Below are 16,986 nucleotides of genomic sequence, written 5' to 3' on the forward strand. Positions count from 1 at the left end.
CCGACTGGATTTTCTAACCTGGCCGATCGATATCTGGCCAATTTCAGGCCAGATATCGGTCAGCCAGGCCGCTCGTTTCTTCCCATACACAGGCCGATTAGCTGCCGAATCGGTCCAAGGGACCGATATCGGCAGCTTCTATCGGCCCGTGTATGGGGGCCTTTAGAGAGCAGGCAAAGTCACTAATCAGAATAGAAAATTACTTTGTTCTTTACACTTAACACATGTACAGAATATAAATGGCTGAAAAGAAACCAAGACAATTATTATTTTTTCTATTTACAAAGCATCAGCATATTCTGCAGTTATGTGCTTCTGCTTAGTAATAAGGATTTTCACAAAGAAATGGACTAAGGGTCATATTCTATATGCTACTGTCAACACATTCCGTTTTGTTCTTAAACCGTAACATTCTTAACACCCTTTATAAAACATGACGCTGACTTTTCTAGTAAGTCTGTCGAGCCTTAAACCAACCCAGAATGGAATTCATAACATAACTCACTTAAAAAATCAGCTATTCCTGTCTCAAAAATGAAACCAGAACATGTATACTTCAATTTTTCTTAATCTCTTGCATTGCAAGCACACTGTGGGTGGGCCCACAGCCTTATTTGCAAATGGGAATGGGCCGATACATATACCCCAAGCATTCACAGACACAGCTTGCCGTCACTATGTTCTCCCAATACTTAACACAGTGCCTATGACAGGAGAAGTACTTTCTCTCACAGAAAGAAAGAAAAGTAGAAAATAATTAAAAATATGTAGAATATGCAGAAATGTAAAATTATAAATTGAAGCTTAGAGAAAAATTCCAATATTTCAGCTTGGGAAGGCAAGGCAGGATGTAAATTTACAATGTAGCCCTCAAATCTACCTATGCCCAAACTTTTACCCCAGAGAAGAAAATGTAAGAAGCCCTAAACTTATAAATGAAATCCCTTGTAGACCGTAAACGGGGAGATCCTCCCTGCATTTGGCAAAATAATTAGTTATTTTTAGGAGTTGGGGTAAAAAGGAGAGATAAGTTAATGGTTTGTTTTTATTACCCCCTCCCCTGCACTTAGCACTAGCAGAAAGGTGATATGAAGGGGGTATGAAGAGGTGGAGCCAACGGTGTTTTTTTTAGACTGTTTATACTATTATTACTTCAGTGTCCATAAAGGTTATGGACTTAGGAGAAGTGCAGCCAGTAAGAGGGGACAAATAATATAATCTATATTTTGTGTGGTTTGGTATGTCGGTGTTACAATTGTGTTTTTTTAAAGGGATTCTGTCATGAGAAAACTTCTACAAAATGCATCAGTTAATAGTGCTCCTCCAGCAGAATCCTGCATTAAAATCCATTTTTTTAAAACAAAACAGATTTTTTTTATATTTAATTTAGAAATCTGACGTGGAACTAGCCATGTGATTTGTGCTCTAATAAACTTCAGTCTCTCTTTACTGCAGCGCTGCAAGTTGGACTAATATCACCCTCCCATCCCCCCCAGCAGTAATCAGTTGAACAATTGGAAGGTAACAATATAACAGCTCCCCGACACCTGCATTGCTAAAAATGCTCCCATGCCCTACCTAGTTGTAGATATGAGAATGGCACTCAAGTCTTGCCATGACTCCTCCAGTTACATTGAGTAGAAGAAAGAATAGCTTATCTGAAAGTAGATCTATTGTGAAGTGCTGGCTCCTTCTGAAAGCACAGGATCAGACCTGAGGTGGCTGCCTACACACCAATATTACAACTAAATAAAAAAAATACAGTTATTGGTTCAAGAATAATATTATAAATGGTAGAATGAATTATATGCAATGTTCACAGTGCTTCCAGAAATATCTGGGAGTGTAATCTTACACTAAATGGCCTTTAGAATGAAGCCTCCCTCCCACTATTCTGAATCCCACTAGGGAGAACAATTTGGGACCGCACAGTAGAGAAATGTGGGACATTGGCACAATTTTTAAATTTGCCCATACCTTTATAGTCTTTCAGTTTTATTTCAGTTATGTTAACTTCACTTCAGTTTCATTACCAGAATTTGCATTTATCATCAGTTAGTTAAACATGGGGATGCCTTTAATCAAAATACATTTTGACCCTTTTTTTTAGATATGATTAAAAATACTATTATACAACAGATGATACCTTTCTTTGCAGAAATTCTTCTCTAAAAACTCTGTTTAACTGAAAATGTAAGAACAAAGACCTTTCTGCAGTTAGAGTACCTTGTCACCCTACAGCTTAAAACTGATAACCTTTTAGAACTGATATGCCTTTACTGTACTAGGACATATCAGCAAAGACACTTGGCAATCTGTGTACACATATTATACAACATGTACCTATAAAAATGCAAGTTTGTACTGAAGGTCATAATAACCTGATCTTCAGCATTCTGAAGTTATTCTTTGTTTGTCCTACAGTAAAGAAAAAGCCAAAACAGATCTAAGGAATATAAATATAAACTGACTCATTTTATATGTAAGGAATTTATTATTATTTTACTGGTTATTGATTGATCCTGGAGTCACTGTGTCCAAATATTAGGGTAATGTCACAGGCAAAAAACAAGGTGAAAAAATAAGGATTATGCACTAATGCCAATGTGGGCCTGTGTCAGTAAATGTGCCCAGAGGAGTCTACACTAGACACTAAAGGGGCAATATTTTTAAGTACATATGATGCGTTATTGAACATCCTTTAAATACCATGCTTACAGAGGACCCTGCCCAAGGGGAGCCTGCAGTCATTCACAGTACACAAATACAATACACACATATAAGCACACATACTCTTTCATCAGGAGCCTGTCAACCTACCTGTACACTTTTTGGAATGTGAAAGGAAACCCTTGCAAACACAGTATGAACATGCAGACCCTGTGCCAATAGTGCCCTGGTCAGAAATGAACACAGGACACCAGCATATTTGGCTGGAAATTAGCTCTGTAAAATGTTGGATCTAATAGTTTGGGAACAAATGCATGGACACTCTTTCTCCCCATAGTCAAATGTATAAAAATAAATTATAATATGGTGTATATAGGCTGTGAAGACTGTATGCCCCCAGCTCTAGATTTAAAGTAGAAAACCTATTCTTTGTACAATATTGATTGGTAGAAAGAGACGGTGACAAAATACATAACAGCTGTCACTGTGCCTTTACCAATAGATGGCCAAAATACTATCTTCTCAGTTTCATGTTTGGTCTTAAATTTTCATTTTTTTTTTTTTTACATTTTTAATTTATAGGAAACGTAACTGAAACAAAACTTTTTGCTCAAAATGCTGATAAGGGTTGCCTCTTCTGGTAACTATATTGCTGATAGTAGCATGTTAGGAAATAAAGCCTCAGACAATCTGATCAAACAACTACTGATTGATAAATGGCTTTTTTCAACACTATAATCACACTGCCAAGGTTTGACATACCTGTGCAATCTTCTTGTTTGTAGGAACTCAAGCAAATTCCTACCTACCATGTGGCGTATAAGCCATTGGGAAATGACATGGCATCACTGCACCTACATTCCACAGACACACCTGCGCATTTCTTGTTGGCTGTTACAGCAAACAGGTGAATTATGCCTTTATGTTATAGCTGCTTAAAATAGTAAGGATAATCAAGATGTTGAAAGGACTGGGGGAAAATGTTTAATTTTCAAGCAATGTGGAATATAAAGCGAGCGGCAATGTGAATGAAATCCCCTTCTCCCTAGCAAAAAGTTGTTTTTTTTAAAATATCAAAATATAAGCAAAGAAATTGTGGGAAGTTTGAGTTTGTGATTTTTAAAAGAACAGTAACACCAAAAAATGAAAGTGTTTTAAAGTAATTAAAATATAACATACTGTTGCCCTGCACTTTATATAAATAAATGCTGTGTAGCCACGGGGGCAGCCATTCAAGCTGGAAAAAAGGCACAGGTCACACAGCAGATAACAGATAAGCTCTGAAGAAAAAATGGTATAAATTCTGGAAAATGTAAAATCAGGAAAACACATTATATATTGGTGGTACCACAAAAAACTGTGTAAAATGAGGGAAATTTAAAAATAAGGGTATGTAAAATTGAGGTTTCGCTGTAACTGATATAAACAGGCATTATAAATATTATCATATAATATTCAACAAGCCTTTTGTTTTATAGGAAAATTATTTTAGCAGGAATTGCAGCTTATATGTGTAATGGCTGAGCCATAATAAATATACAACAGCATTATGATATCAACTATACGCTTTCAATGAAAATATGATGAAAAGGGGGAGCTATGGGGTAATATAGGAAAGTGGGCTGAGAATATAGGGGGAAGGGGGCATACACGGCTACACACTATTTGAGAGATTACATTTTAGACCAGCTCCTTAACTCTCGTCACCCTGTCAGCTGGTCTGTGTCCACCATTAAGTTTACCTAAAAGACTTAGCAAAGAAAGGAAGAGAGGCTTCAGGTCCCAGAATCCATCACTTCACAATGGAATAAAGCAAGGAATGGTTGGATCATTCTGTGGGTGGGGGGGGGGGGGGGTTATTGCCCCACTATCACAGTTTACTTTCAATCTGTGGAATCAAGTATGTCTGTGTATAAAAATAAATTACATTTAGTAGTAATAATATTTAGTAATAGTGTTTATGCACCTTTTCTACACATGCCAGATTAACATAATGTAAATTAAACAGGTATATTTTACCTTTAAGAACGTCTTCTCATTTATTAAGCAAACATTGACAATGTGGAATTCCAATATACTATCAAATCTAAAGAACAACAATATGACACCAGCTTCACATATCATACAAAGGACAATACCGAGAAACAGCACTAAATTAAACAAAGAATTTCCATTCTATGCAAATATTGTCTAAACTATATCTAACAGAATACAGGTATGCTGTTTCATAGGAGAGACGATTTTAGACTTTTTGGGATCAAGCCTCAGGTTATGGCCCTAAATTTGATCAGGACTTCCATAGCCAAAAATAAAGATATTAAAAAAAAAATGCTGTTTAATTTCTAATTAAGATTGTATGCAGTGCTCTTCCTTCTAAATATCCTTGGATAGATACCATATAAAACTTTTAAGGAAAATGGCACACAGGGCATTTTTGAGTAATTACACACCGCCATGCTTTTACAATCTCAATACATTAACCACAGAAGGGTACTTTTGGGTATTTTGCTGATCGCATTTTCATATGGGCAACTAAGCACCGTGTGTGATAATTCACTTAAATGACAACCATTCAGAATACCAAAACAGTTAAAAATTTTGACGAAAAATAAAGCTAAAAAGAATATTCTGTCAGACAGAAAGAGCTGGGTACTTGACTGGACCACAAAATAAGAGGGAATAATAAATGTGACAGGAAAAGTCACTGAAACGGCCACCAGTCTAGCATCCCTCAAATAGACAAAAAAACCTTTCCTAAAAATTAGCATATTAAACAGGACTTGTGGATTGTTCCGCCTATTTTAATAAAAAAGACCATTACAAAGCACTAATATGAAAGTTGGGCTATTTTCACTGAACCTACCTCTCCCTTCCTTTATGAACAGGGCAAATTGCTCCCTATCTGCCTTTAAACAAACCACTCCCTTATGTAAGCAGCAGCCTTTGAGCAGCTCATTATCAGGGGCTAATTAGGGGACTGTTAATTAGTTTTTCAGCTCCTTTAAAGTTCTTTGGGACCTGAAGTGACAGGAAGTACTATGGAGAAACTGGCTTCGTATTCTTGTTTTAGAAATAGCTGAAATCTTAGATATAACTTAATTAAAACAATAGGGAAAAAGTATGCTTAGCACAAGCCCTAATAATTCAGCTCATGTTGAAAAGGGGTGTATATTGTCCCTTAAATTGGTAGCCTTGTCTGAGTATTAATGAGGACATTTAAACAGTATCCAGCCAATACAAACAGAAGCAAAGTAGGGAAATTATCATCATCAATTATCTATCAAACATCAAAGCTTTAAAATAGAAGGGTGTATACAACAAACATGCAGATAACACACTAAAACTGCCCAATGCAGTAACTTTTAGCAACACTGAGAAGAACATAAATGTGAATTACATTACAAATGCCCTTAGTCACATTGAACGAATCCTGACAAGTCACAACAACTGTAAAATATGAGTCACAATAAGGGGATTAAGTGACTCAGCAGATTTTCTCCTTCTTGAAAAATATGTTGCAGTAGATTTATGGTCTATGATATTGACTAATGTTGACCAGGAACTACTGGTATGAGACAATGGCAGTGATCTTTAGAATCCTACATAAAATAATGTTATATGGATGAAATTTACATTTAATGGCGAGAGTATGACAGCATAGGTTGGCTATGACACAGGCAGGCAAACCAGCAAGTTTCAGACATTTTAATCTTTCTGGCAGCTCGTCAGCCTGTGGTTCCGCATATATGACAGCCGGATGACTTACTATCATTCACAAGCAAATGAATGACAGAGATATAATACTGTTAGCCGCCATGCTCCCCTCCATCCTAGTTTCCTTAAGTACACAGAGACAAACAAACCCCAATTTATAAAAGCAAAGTTTTTTAAAGATGGACTAGTTCTAAGCAACTATTCAACTGGTCTTCATTTTCTGTTACTGGCTTTCAAATTATTAGCTTTCCTATTCTTCCTTTTCCTGGCCAGCAGCTTACAGCTCTGCACAACTGAATGTGACGATTTCAATATGCAAATTAGCATTTATTTGGAAGAATACTAAATCCTCCATGTAAGATGCACAGGGATTTGGTGCATCCCTAATTATAAGGCTACCTAAGCCGTTAAAAATTGCTAATAAACAAGATACACTAAGTGCCATCTGCTATGTAACCTGGGCATTTTCTCCTTGTTTTCAGCTTGAATTGTTATATAAACTAAAGTAGTCTTTTTGAAGCAAACGCAAAACGTTTACCAGTGCAGGGCAACAGTATATTATCTTTAAAATTACTTTAAAACACTTTCATTTTTTGTTGTTACTGTTCTTTTAAGACAATGTTTGAAGGGATTCTGAAAAAAACTATACTTCAGAATCCTAGTTTCCTATGGAACCTTGTAATTTAAATACATGTTTTTAATCGGAGTTAAATCACAATAAAGCACGATCAAAAACTGAGTAAAAAAAAAATAAATGTTATTCAAAAAGAGGGTTTAATAATGTATCACCTGTTTAAATTAAATTAGTGGTTTCCAAATTGTTAGCCATCTGGGAAAAAAATGCACTTAAATATGTTAATGCAACATCATCTATATATCATCAACTATATCATCAGCTGTATCACTGTATTATCACTTGAATAGATGTGTATTAGTGAGCCAGAGCTATAACCACCCTTCTGCTCATAGTCCCTACAATTAAATCACTGGTTTCCAAATGTGTTGATAGCCACCAGGAAAAAAAAAGATGCACTTAAAACAGGAACAACCATAGGAAATGTCTAAAAACTGGAAGATATTCTGTTGAGTGGATGATTTTAATGGTATCATTTAATTTGTAAGACTTGTGCACAACTGCTAGGAAATACCCACATTAATTGCATTATGACCAATCCCTGAACTAAGACTAAAAATGTCCTTGTAATCTTACTCTCTACAGAGAAGAATGTACAGTCCTACAGTGTTAAATACACTGGAATATGTACACAGTGCTTTAAAGATACCTGACCTTGAGCAACAGAGCTTACAAAGAGCAAACATACTACTAAAAGGTGACCATGAGCATAAAGGTGGCCATACACGGGCCGACTATAGCTGCCGATATCGGTCCCTTGGACCGATTCGGCAGCTAATCGGCCCGTGTATGGGGAGAGCAGAGCGGCCTGGCCGACCGATATCTGGCCTGAAATTGGCCAGATCTCGATCGGCCAGGTTAGAAAATCTGGTCGGATCGGGGACCTCATCGGCTCGTTGATGCGGTCCCCGATCCGACTGCCCCATTGCCGCCCACATAATCCGATCGTTTGGCCCCAGGGCCAAACGATCGGATTATTATTTTTTTTACCTAAATGGTCCCCGATATCGCCCACCCGTAGGTGGGGATATCGGGGGAAGATCCGCTCGCTTGCCGACATCGCCAAGCGAGCGGATCTGCTCGTGTATGGCCACCTTTACTCATAAAGCAGACAATGGAAATGCAATCTTTACTTTAGAGCACTTTCATACCAAAGCGCTAAGGCTCATAGAACTACTTCTTTCTAAATCCAAAAAGCAGTCGTTCTTTACATGGTATTGGAAGAGCATGTCTTAGCATGATTTGTGGAAGCTGAAGGGTACAGACATGACCTTGTCTAAAGTCGTTTGTGTGTCAAATGGAATGTAATTATTAAAGGAGAACCAAAGCACAACAAATAATTAGTCTAGACAAGCTATTATTAATGTTTTGCTTATGTGTACTAGCTCAAGGTGGCCATTGCCCTTTAGCAGTTAAGTTTCCCCCACAGCACTCCATCTTCTTTTCTGCTAAAGACACACGCTCTGGGCTACTATCAGTTACCTGAACCTGGGGGTCTGATCAGGTCTGGACTGGGAGTCACAATATACACTGGCCTGGGCCTGGGTCTGATGAACAATATACATACTGAATATATAAAAAATAAAATTCACAATAATTAGTAATTAATTTAGATTTTCATTACATGGGAGCAAAGAAACAAGTTCTAGATTTATACATTCATTATACATTAATAATCTGTAAATAAGCTACTATTATAGATGTAACCTAAATTTCCAGTGACCCTAAGCTTAGTTTGTCCATAGCAGCCCAAAGCACACTGGGCATGAGCGGTGCCACTGGCATGCAAAACACAGTCTAACAAGATCCAGGATGGTGTCTGCACACAAGTATTGAGGCATGGGTTATTACTAGGCTGATACAAGCTTAGTATATACAATACAGCATTTCTAGTCCAGTCATATTCTTTTTTTAGGCTTCAGTTTCAGTTGTGCCAAAAATCCCATTCATTGCAAGCATGCTAGGTACTAGCGTCAACACGTGCTCTTCTGTTCTGAATTTGCGCAGTTGCACTAAGTGGAGCTGCCATCACCTCCAAACCAGACAGTAGATCCAAAGTTTTCTCATTGGTGCAGTTGCTAAAAGAATAGGGCACACATATGACCCACGCTGAACGCTGGAAATTATGTTAACTCGGCTTGGAATTTGTGCAAATCTTGATGCATCAGCTGCAATTATATCATGTGCATCAACTCCTGGGGATCATTATGAAAATGGCAGCATTGTGGGTAAAAAAAACATGGCAACTACATTGAAACTGCACTTTGTCTATGCACTTTTGGTCATAAATTACTCCTTATGTGTCTGGCTGAGATAAGCTGCGCCTAAACAGGCACTTTATACAACCTGGTAACTAAAGTATTAATGCTGCAACCCACAAACAGCAGCTGCAAAAGGCCAGTATGTATTGATCTCTTTGCACATATGAATTTGGGTCCTGGTCATCTGTACAAGGCAGGAGAAGCCAGATAAGTCTGCTTCAGTCACCTTGCCAGCAAAAAAATAAATAAATACTGAACACAAAACAATATACAGGTATGGGATTCCTTTCCTATGTATCAACCCTTTATCAGCATAATGTCCCATTTATATATAACTTACATATGTCCCATATATATATATATATATATATATATATATATATATATATATATATATATATATATATGTAGCCCACTTTAGAGAATGTGCTGCTACCTGCTGAGATCTAGTGGCGCTAACAGGATCCTGAGCCCCGCTTACTTTGGGGAACAGCTATTACTTTGTACTTTGGCGTGCCTCCACCCAGGATAGGGATAGAATGAACTATAACTCCCCTCCTGGGACCTTAATACTGTACTGCAGTGTGAGGACTCCCAGCACCCCTGGCACCTTGCCCCCTCCCTGGGGTAGTTGCTTACCAGGCAGGTGGATCCTCCAGATATGCAGAGACAGGACACTGGATGGATGTTTAACCAGTGGAACTTATTTATTGTACAGATGTATTAGACAGGCAGGTTGCATACAGTAGCAAAGAGGCAGTCAGGGTATACTCCCTCTTCCTTAAGAGACCCTCTCTCCACAGGATATTAGCAGTACTACACGCCAGATGATTCCCTTTAGGGGTTCCCTCCGGTACTTCTCGCCAGAAGCCCCTCTTTAGGGCACTTCCCGGTACTACACGCCAAGCGGACACCCCCTCAGCAGACCTCACCCCGGTACTTCCACTTAGATACCCCTGGATTAGGCTAATCTCCTACACTTAGCACTTTATACCCTGACTCCAGCTATGAATGCTGGTGGATCTTAATCCATTACACCTCCTGTCGGGGCCACGCTGCCCAACTAGATAACCTGCCTCCCACTCCTAGAGTGGTCTATAACAAATCTCTAACTGTCTAATGCTGACCTGTGGTATACCTCTTATCCAAGAGGGGTCCCAGGCTGAAAGACCTGAAGGCACATGGCTGCACAGCCTTATATACTGTGTGCACCCTGTGGCCTAACTATTGAACTGCAGGGAAGCTAAATCCCAGTTAACCCTTATAGTGCCAACCACCCAAGGTGTCCCACTACTAGAGTGTTACCCTCCCTGGGGACTATCCTGGGGGCAACCACCCTAGGGGACCCAATTTCTGGGGAACCCTACATTCTCCCCCTTGACAAAAAATGTCACCTCCTGGCTGACATACCTTTAACCAAAACATATACATTTTACCCACACATTTCTCATACCAAGTCACTTCCTCCACAGTCCCTCACGGTGTCTGTGCAGAATCCTGTATACCTAGGGAAGGAAACAGTAAATACAATTTTACCTTTCCCACCACCCCAAAGTCTTGGTATAAGTCCCAAAGTCCTTTTTCCTTAAAGAAATTGCACACATACTCAGAAATGCACAGGACAATTATCTCTCAATAAACAAAAGAAATCTTTATTAAACTGCTCCTGTACTCCCTCCTCCTCCTTGAGGGAGTCCATACCCCCTGGTGCTCATCACCTCCTGGGGTCTTCCACCAACGGGTGGGGATATTCAACATAAGTGGCAGCTCCAGCCGGCAGCTGCCGGGCCCTCCTTAGGCCATAACTTTGGTGGGGCTTTACCCCTCAACAGAAGAACGGCTCCCCCTTCACTTGGGAGAAGTGGCAGGCAGTCCAAGCCCCCACCTACTGGACAAACAAGGCAATGTGTTTTCCTCCAAGTACCCCCTTCACACGAGATAGGTGAAGTGCTGCTTGACATCCTCATACGGGATATAATACCTGGGATGCGGCTTTTCTACAGTGCGACCACTCTCCAGAGTGTCCTCAATACTAAAATAGCGGGGCTTGGGGTTGTACTTCCCACAGCTCTGCACCGCGTGTTTTAGAACGGTGCGGCCCCACCACCACTCCTGTTCAGTGGCGCGCACAAATTTCCAAGCTTGCCTGCGCTTGGCTCTGTCAGAGCTACTTAGGATATTGAGGGGCATCTTCTTTTTCCTCTGGATCTCCTCCACGACCCACTCTTCTAGCATATGCCCCATCCTCTCATATACCCACAAGGGGGCATAGGGCATGTAGTAGCCCCACATCATGTGCACCCTAAAATTTATCACCCGCTGGATCCTAGACACGGAGCGGAACACTGCTGGGTCTGCCTGTCCAGGCAGCACCCAAAACTGCTTTTCCTCCTGTGGGCTTATTTTGGGAGGTGCCACAAAGCTGGAAGGGGAAGCAAACATAGGGCCCACGTCTGCTGTGGCCTCTTCCCCAGAGTCATCACCCCCTGGGGTGTACTCGCTAGATGAGGGAACCCCCCCCTTGTGATAGGAAGGTGGCCGCCGGTCAGTTGGGGCATCCCTCAAGGACTGTAAGTAAGATGGTGGTGCAAGAACTTCTTCCTGGCCCGTCTCAGAGGGGGCTGGTGATGGGGGCCCCATAAATTCCTCCCACTCTTTATCCCTAGGGCCTTGGTAGCGGCCCCTTCTGGGTCCCCGCCGGCTCTTCCGGCCCCTAGGGACTGTAGCTTGGGTCGCATCACCCCCAGCCAGTACATCAGGCCTAACCCAAGAGTCACTCAGGGTCCCCGGGTTACTCACCGCCTCGGCCGCAGCTTCCACCGCCGCCGCAATAGCTTGTTGAGCGTCGGCGGGAGCGCAGGCCCCTTCCAGGTCGGTCTCTCGCTCAAAGGGATCCCCCTCCAGATCAGGGTTGACGGCCGCCTCCGGTGATTCTAGGGTCCCTTCCTCCTCCTCTCTGAGGGATAGGTCATCGCAGGCATCAGTCAAAGCATCCACCTCTATTTCCTGGGTGCCCCGGGGTCCAGCCCCAAACGGCCCACTCCAATAGGGCCTCTCGCAGGCTTGGCAGTTCGCTCCCGGGTGTTTCATGGAGCCGAAAGATTCTATCTCGCACCCGCCGCAAAGGGGCACCATCCACCGCAGGGACTCATCCACTTCCATTTCTGCGAAGCTGCCGGACCATATATACCGGCGCCCTGTGTCCCGCAGTTTTACCGCTGTCTTCCTTCGTACCCCGGCCATAGTTGGGGATTCTTGCCCAGGGAGAAATCTTTTTACTTTACATTCTGATGCCGTGAGTGCCTTCTATAAACCTGCTATATATATATATATCCAGACATTTTTTTGCTTATATACTATATTCTAATATTTATTACTCTGCTGGGATTTTTCTTTAAATTTATATAAGAACAGCAATAATGCCATTGACATTTTTTTTTCTGCACATTGGCTAGTAATCTAGTATATTATCATTCTTCTACTACAACGTGTTTTCTCTACTACAATGTGATTACACTTAATGCTTGTTAATGTTATTTTTACTACAACAATCCTGTAATTACCTCTTAATTACATGTTCTTTATGACTGGTCAATAATGCTGTTATTCGATTGGCCAGCTTGACTTTAAATACTTTGTGTTTGTTGGATGTTATCTAGCATATGATTTAGTACCCAGTATGGTACAAAACGCGTAAGGCTTTATAGCATTTATGTGCACATGTTAATAGATAAACTACTTTGATTTTACTTTATACCTGAGCTTTATATCTACTTCATTGGAGTTCCGGAGTGCCTGCCTAACTCATTATCTTGGTTCCTACAGGTATGGGATCCCTTATCTGGAAACCCATTATCCAGAAAGCTCTGAATTACGGGAAGCCCATCTCCCATACACTTCATATTAATCAAATAATTTAGAATTTTAAAACTGATTTTCTTTTTCTCTGCAGTAATAAAATGGAACCTTGAACGGAATACACAGGGAATAAGTGCCATGTGGTATGAGATACAGTAGGAAGGAGGTCCCTGCCCCATAGAGCTTACAATCTAAGTGGTTGGGTAACGTACAGGCACAAACTGGAAGGTAATAGAGCACCAGGTATGGGCATTTGCCCTTAAGCGCAGGACTAGGCAAAATAAAATAATGTTTTAGTGCTCCAGAAGGTAACAGCTGAGCTTTTTCTTAAAGAGAGTGGGTGAGTGTTCCCTACCAAGGGATTCAGGGATAGAGTTCCCGAGGTAAGGAGCAGCAAGATAAAAAGGTTTAAAGATGAGAGAGCGCAGTGGGTGTGGATGGTGTAAAAAGACTGAGGCTCTGAGAGGAGCGGAGGAGACGACCAGGAGCATGCAGGGAGACCAGTGAAGAAATGTAGTGAGAAGAAGAGGAGTGAAGGGCTTTGAATGTTAGCAGAAGGATTTTGTATGCTATCCTTTGCTTAACAGGCAGCCAAGGAAGAGAGCTAAAGTGAGGCTGAACAGGTTCCCTCTTCGGAGAGAGCAGGAGGATCCTGGCAGCAGAGTTTAAAATTGATTGCAGGGGAGAGAGGTTGGAGTCTGGGAGGCCGGTTAGTAGGAGATTGCAGTAATCTAAGCAGGAAAGGATAAGGGCATGTATTAGTGTTTTAGCTGTTACTTGTGAAAGAAAGGGGTGTATCTTGGCAATATTGCAGAGGAAAAAATGGCAGGTTTTGGCAGTGTTATTAATATGGTTAGAGAAGGAAAGTGACTGGTCAAAGATAACCCCAAGGCAGCGTGCAGAATTTACAGGGTTGATGGTCATGCCATCAATAGTAATGGTGAAAGGAGGAGGAGGGCCAGGTTTGGGCAGGAAGACCATGAGCTCTGTTTTAGCTAGGTTAAGTTTGAGCTGGCGTCGGTTCATCCAGGAGGAGATAGCCAGGAGGCAGTTACCAATCTGGGTTTGAACATCAGTGGTTATTGCAGGGGTGTCTAAATATATCTGGATGTCAATCTGTTCATGCAGTGTTCTGTGGTAAAACATACCACACAGCAGTTTCTCCAAATGCCTATAGGTAAGTATGCATCCTAATAGTCCCTTAACAAATGTAGCTTGCCATGCCAGTCCATAGCCCTCCCTGCAAACCAAAAGTGGTACACATGATAAACCATTGTGAATTGTATGCAATGAATAGAAAGCTTGTATCAGAATGCTCAGTGCTATACAGGTATGGGACACATTATCCAGAATGCTCGGGACCTCTGGTTTTCTGGATAAGGGATCTTTCCGTAATTTGGATCTCCTGCCTTAGGTCTACTAAAAAAAAATCATTTAAGCATAAAATAAACCCAATACAATTGTTTTGCTACCAATAAGGATTCATTATATCTTAGTTGGGATCAAGTACAAGGTACGGTTTTATTATTACAGAGAAAAAGGAAATCATTTTTAAAAATGTGAATTATTTGATTAAAATGGAGTCTATGGGGATGGCCTTTCCGTAATTCAGAACTTTCTGGATAATGGGTTTCCAAATAAGGGGTCCGATACCTGTACCTAGAATTTACTGGGCCACCCTGTAAAATAATATGATGCCCTCCAAAAATCTTTTATAAACCTCTTATCAGTGAGTGTCTTTTGTTCCTCTCCCAGTAGTTGAATGGTCTCCTTTCTCCATATCCTGAGCATTCTGAATGACAGGTGCCATAAATGTATTATTACAGGTGTGGGATCCCTTATTCGGAAACCCATTATCCAGAAAGTTCCGAATTACATAAAGGCCATCTCCCATAGACTCCATTATAAGCAAATAATTCTAATTTTTAAAAACTAAGATCCCAACTAAGATATAATTAATCCTTATTGGAGGCAAAACAAACCTATTGGGTTTATTTAATATTTAAATAATTTTTAGCAGACTTAAGGTATGAAGATCCAAATAACAGAAAGATCCAAATAACAGAAAGATCCAAATAACGGAAAACCCCAGGTCCAGAGCATTCTGGATAACAGGTCCCATACCTGTACTTATATATAGAAAGCTGAAAGTATTAACTTTTTTTTTTAAACCAATTCCCTGTGAAAATATACATTTCCCCACACAGAAAGTCTCACAGTACATTATTCACAGTGACAGCACAAAATCACATGCTGGATACAGAGAGCAGACGTGGGTCTGTGCACTCACACATCAACACATTGCAACATTTCCCAGCTGACACCAGGATTCAATGGCAGCAAATGAGAGACAATTTCATTATCGGCACCAGAACACATAACACAACAAGTTACAGCAAACTTCAGCAGTTTACCTCAGTGATGTGAATAGCCAAAGCGTCAGCCCTTGCTCAGCAGCAGCAGCAGCCAATGGGTATGTGGCAGGCACACACAGGACTAGCAGTGGAACTTTCTTCTAGCATTCTGTTTCCCGGGATAATAATTAAAGGGGACATATTGTGTCATCCTCATCTCCTAGCATTATATGCCCCCCTTCCTTGAAATGTATCATGCCTCATAAAAAGGAGGGGTTTCAATAGCATTTTACCTCTTAAAACTGTAATTATATCAGAGCAGCAGAGGGATCCTCTCAGCTCTCTCTCTGAACTGAAGGCTGGGCGTGTTCTTACATTCTCCCACAGGAAGTGGTCATAACTCTGACAATGAGAGCTGAGAAACAGCAGCCGGAGCTTAGTGCTCTCTGCTTCAGGCTGAATTGTTTTCTTGCTGGCGCTATTTTGTGATATACTTTAAAGTTCTGTTGTTTCCCCTATATCATGTATTATATCGCATTTACAGCACTTTTATCTGCTCATCTTCTACTGTATGCATCAATTTCCCATGGGAAGAGCACCCTCCATAAAAGCATTGCTATGCTGGGACCCTCCAGCTCTCAGCCGCAGAACTCGGCAACATTAGATTGTGCAAACTGTGATTCCATAACAGTCAGCCACATCCTTAGGTTAAGGGCCCATAAAGAGGTTTGTAGTCCACACAAAATTGTTTCTCACACGGTACAGCATGTGAAAGTATCTTTGCGTGACCATGTTCACTTGTGAATCCACACAAAATGCCCCCTTAAACATTTTTGAGTAATTACACTAGTCAGTAGGTTTGTCTGAGGAGATTTACGGTGGATGCCCTGCAAAGGTATTCTTGGTGCTTTGCCATCTGCTTTGACACACAACAGGTGTTTCCTCCTAAGGGCTCTGGCACACGGGGAGATTAGTCGCCCGTGGCAAAACTCCCTGTTCACGGGCGACTAATTCCCCGAGTTGCCTTCCCCTGCCATCCCATCGGCGACAATGTAAGTCGCCGGTGGGATGGCAGACGCGGCGGCGCGATTTCACGCAAATCGCCGAAAAAGACTCGCGAGTCTTTTTCGGCGATTTCCCAAAATCGCCCCCCCCCCCCCCGCCTCGTCTGCCATCCCACCGGCGACTTACATTGTCGCCGATGGGATGGCAGGGGAAGGCAACTCGGGGAGATTAGTCGTCCGCGAACAGGGAGTTTTGCCGCGGGCGACTAATCTCCCCGTGTGCCAGAGCCCTAAAAGGGAATTTATTGTGTTTTTAATTTGGTGGGATCACTCAATCACTTTCTCTCTGGGGACTGTGCAGCAAGAAGTATCAATAATTTGTTATTCTTTTGTTTGTGTTGGTACAGGTATGGGATTTGTTATCCGGAAACCTGTTAACCAGAAAGTTCCGAATTACGGAATGGCCGTCTCCCATAGACTCCATTATAAGT

At 41.2% G+C, this 16,986-nt stretch overlaps 1 protein-coding gene across 5 annotated transcripts in view; it reads right to left on the minus strand.

Annotated features, from left to right (window-relative positions):
- pla2g4a (phospholipase A2 group IVA) overlaps positions 1-16,986 on the minus strand; it is an 86,184-nt gene that overhangs the window by 40,401 nt on the left and 28,797 nt on the right. The window contains exons 1-2 of one of the 5 annotated variants that reach the window (XM_031899862.1): positions 15,785-15,879; positions 15,552-15,660 (exon numbers count right to left, since the gene is read on the minus strand). The exons of 1 other annotated variant lie outside the window; for it this stretch is intronic. The gene's annotated coding sequence lies outside the window, so the exon portion shown is untranslated. Of the gene's footprint in view, positions 1-1,578; positions 1,658-15,551; positions 15,889-16,986 lie in introns of those variants that run through there. 3 more of the 5 variants (XM_012960636.3, XM_012960635.2, XM_012960637.3) reach the window with 3 other exon arrangements.

Source organism: Xenopus tropicalis, chromosome 4, assembly GCF_000004195.4.
Source record: "Xenopus tropicalis strain Nigerian chromosome 4, UCB_Xtro_10.0, whole genome shotgun sequence".
NCBI lineage: Eukaryota > Metazoa > Chordata > Amphibia > Anura > Pipidae > Xenopus > Xenopus tropicalis.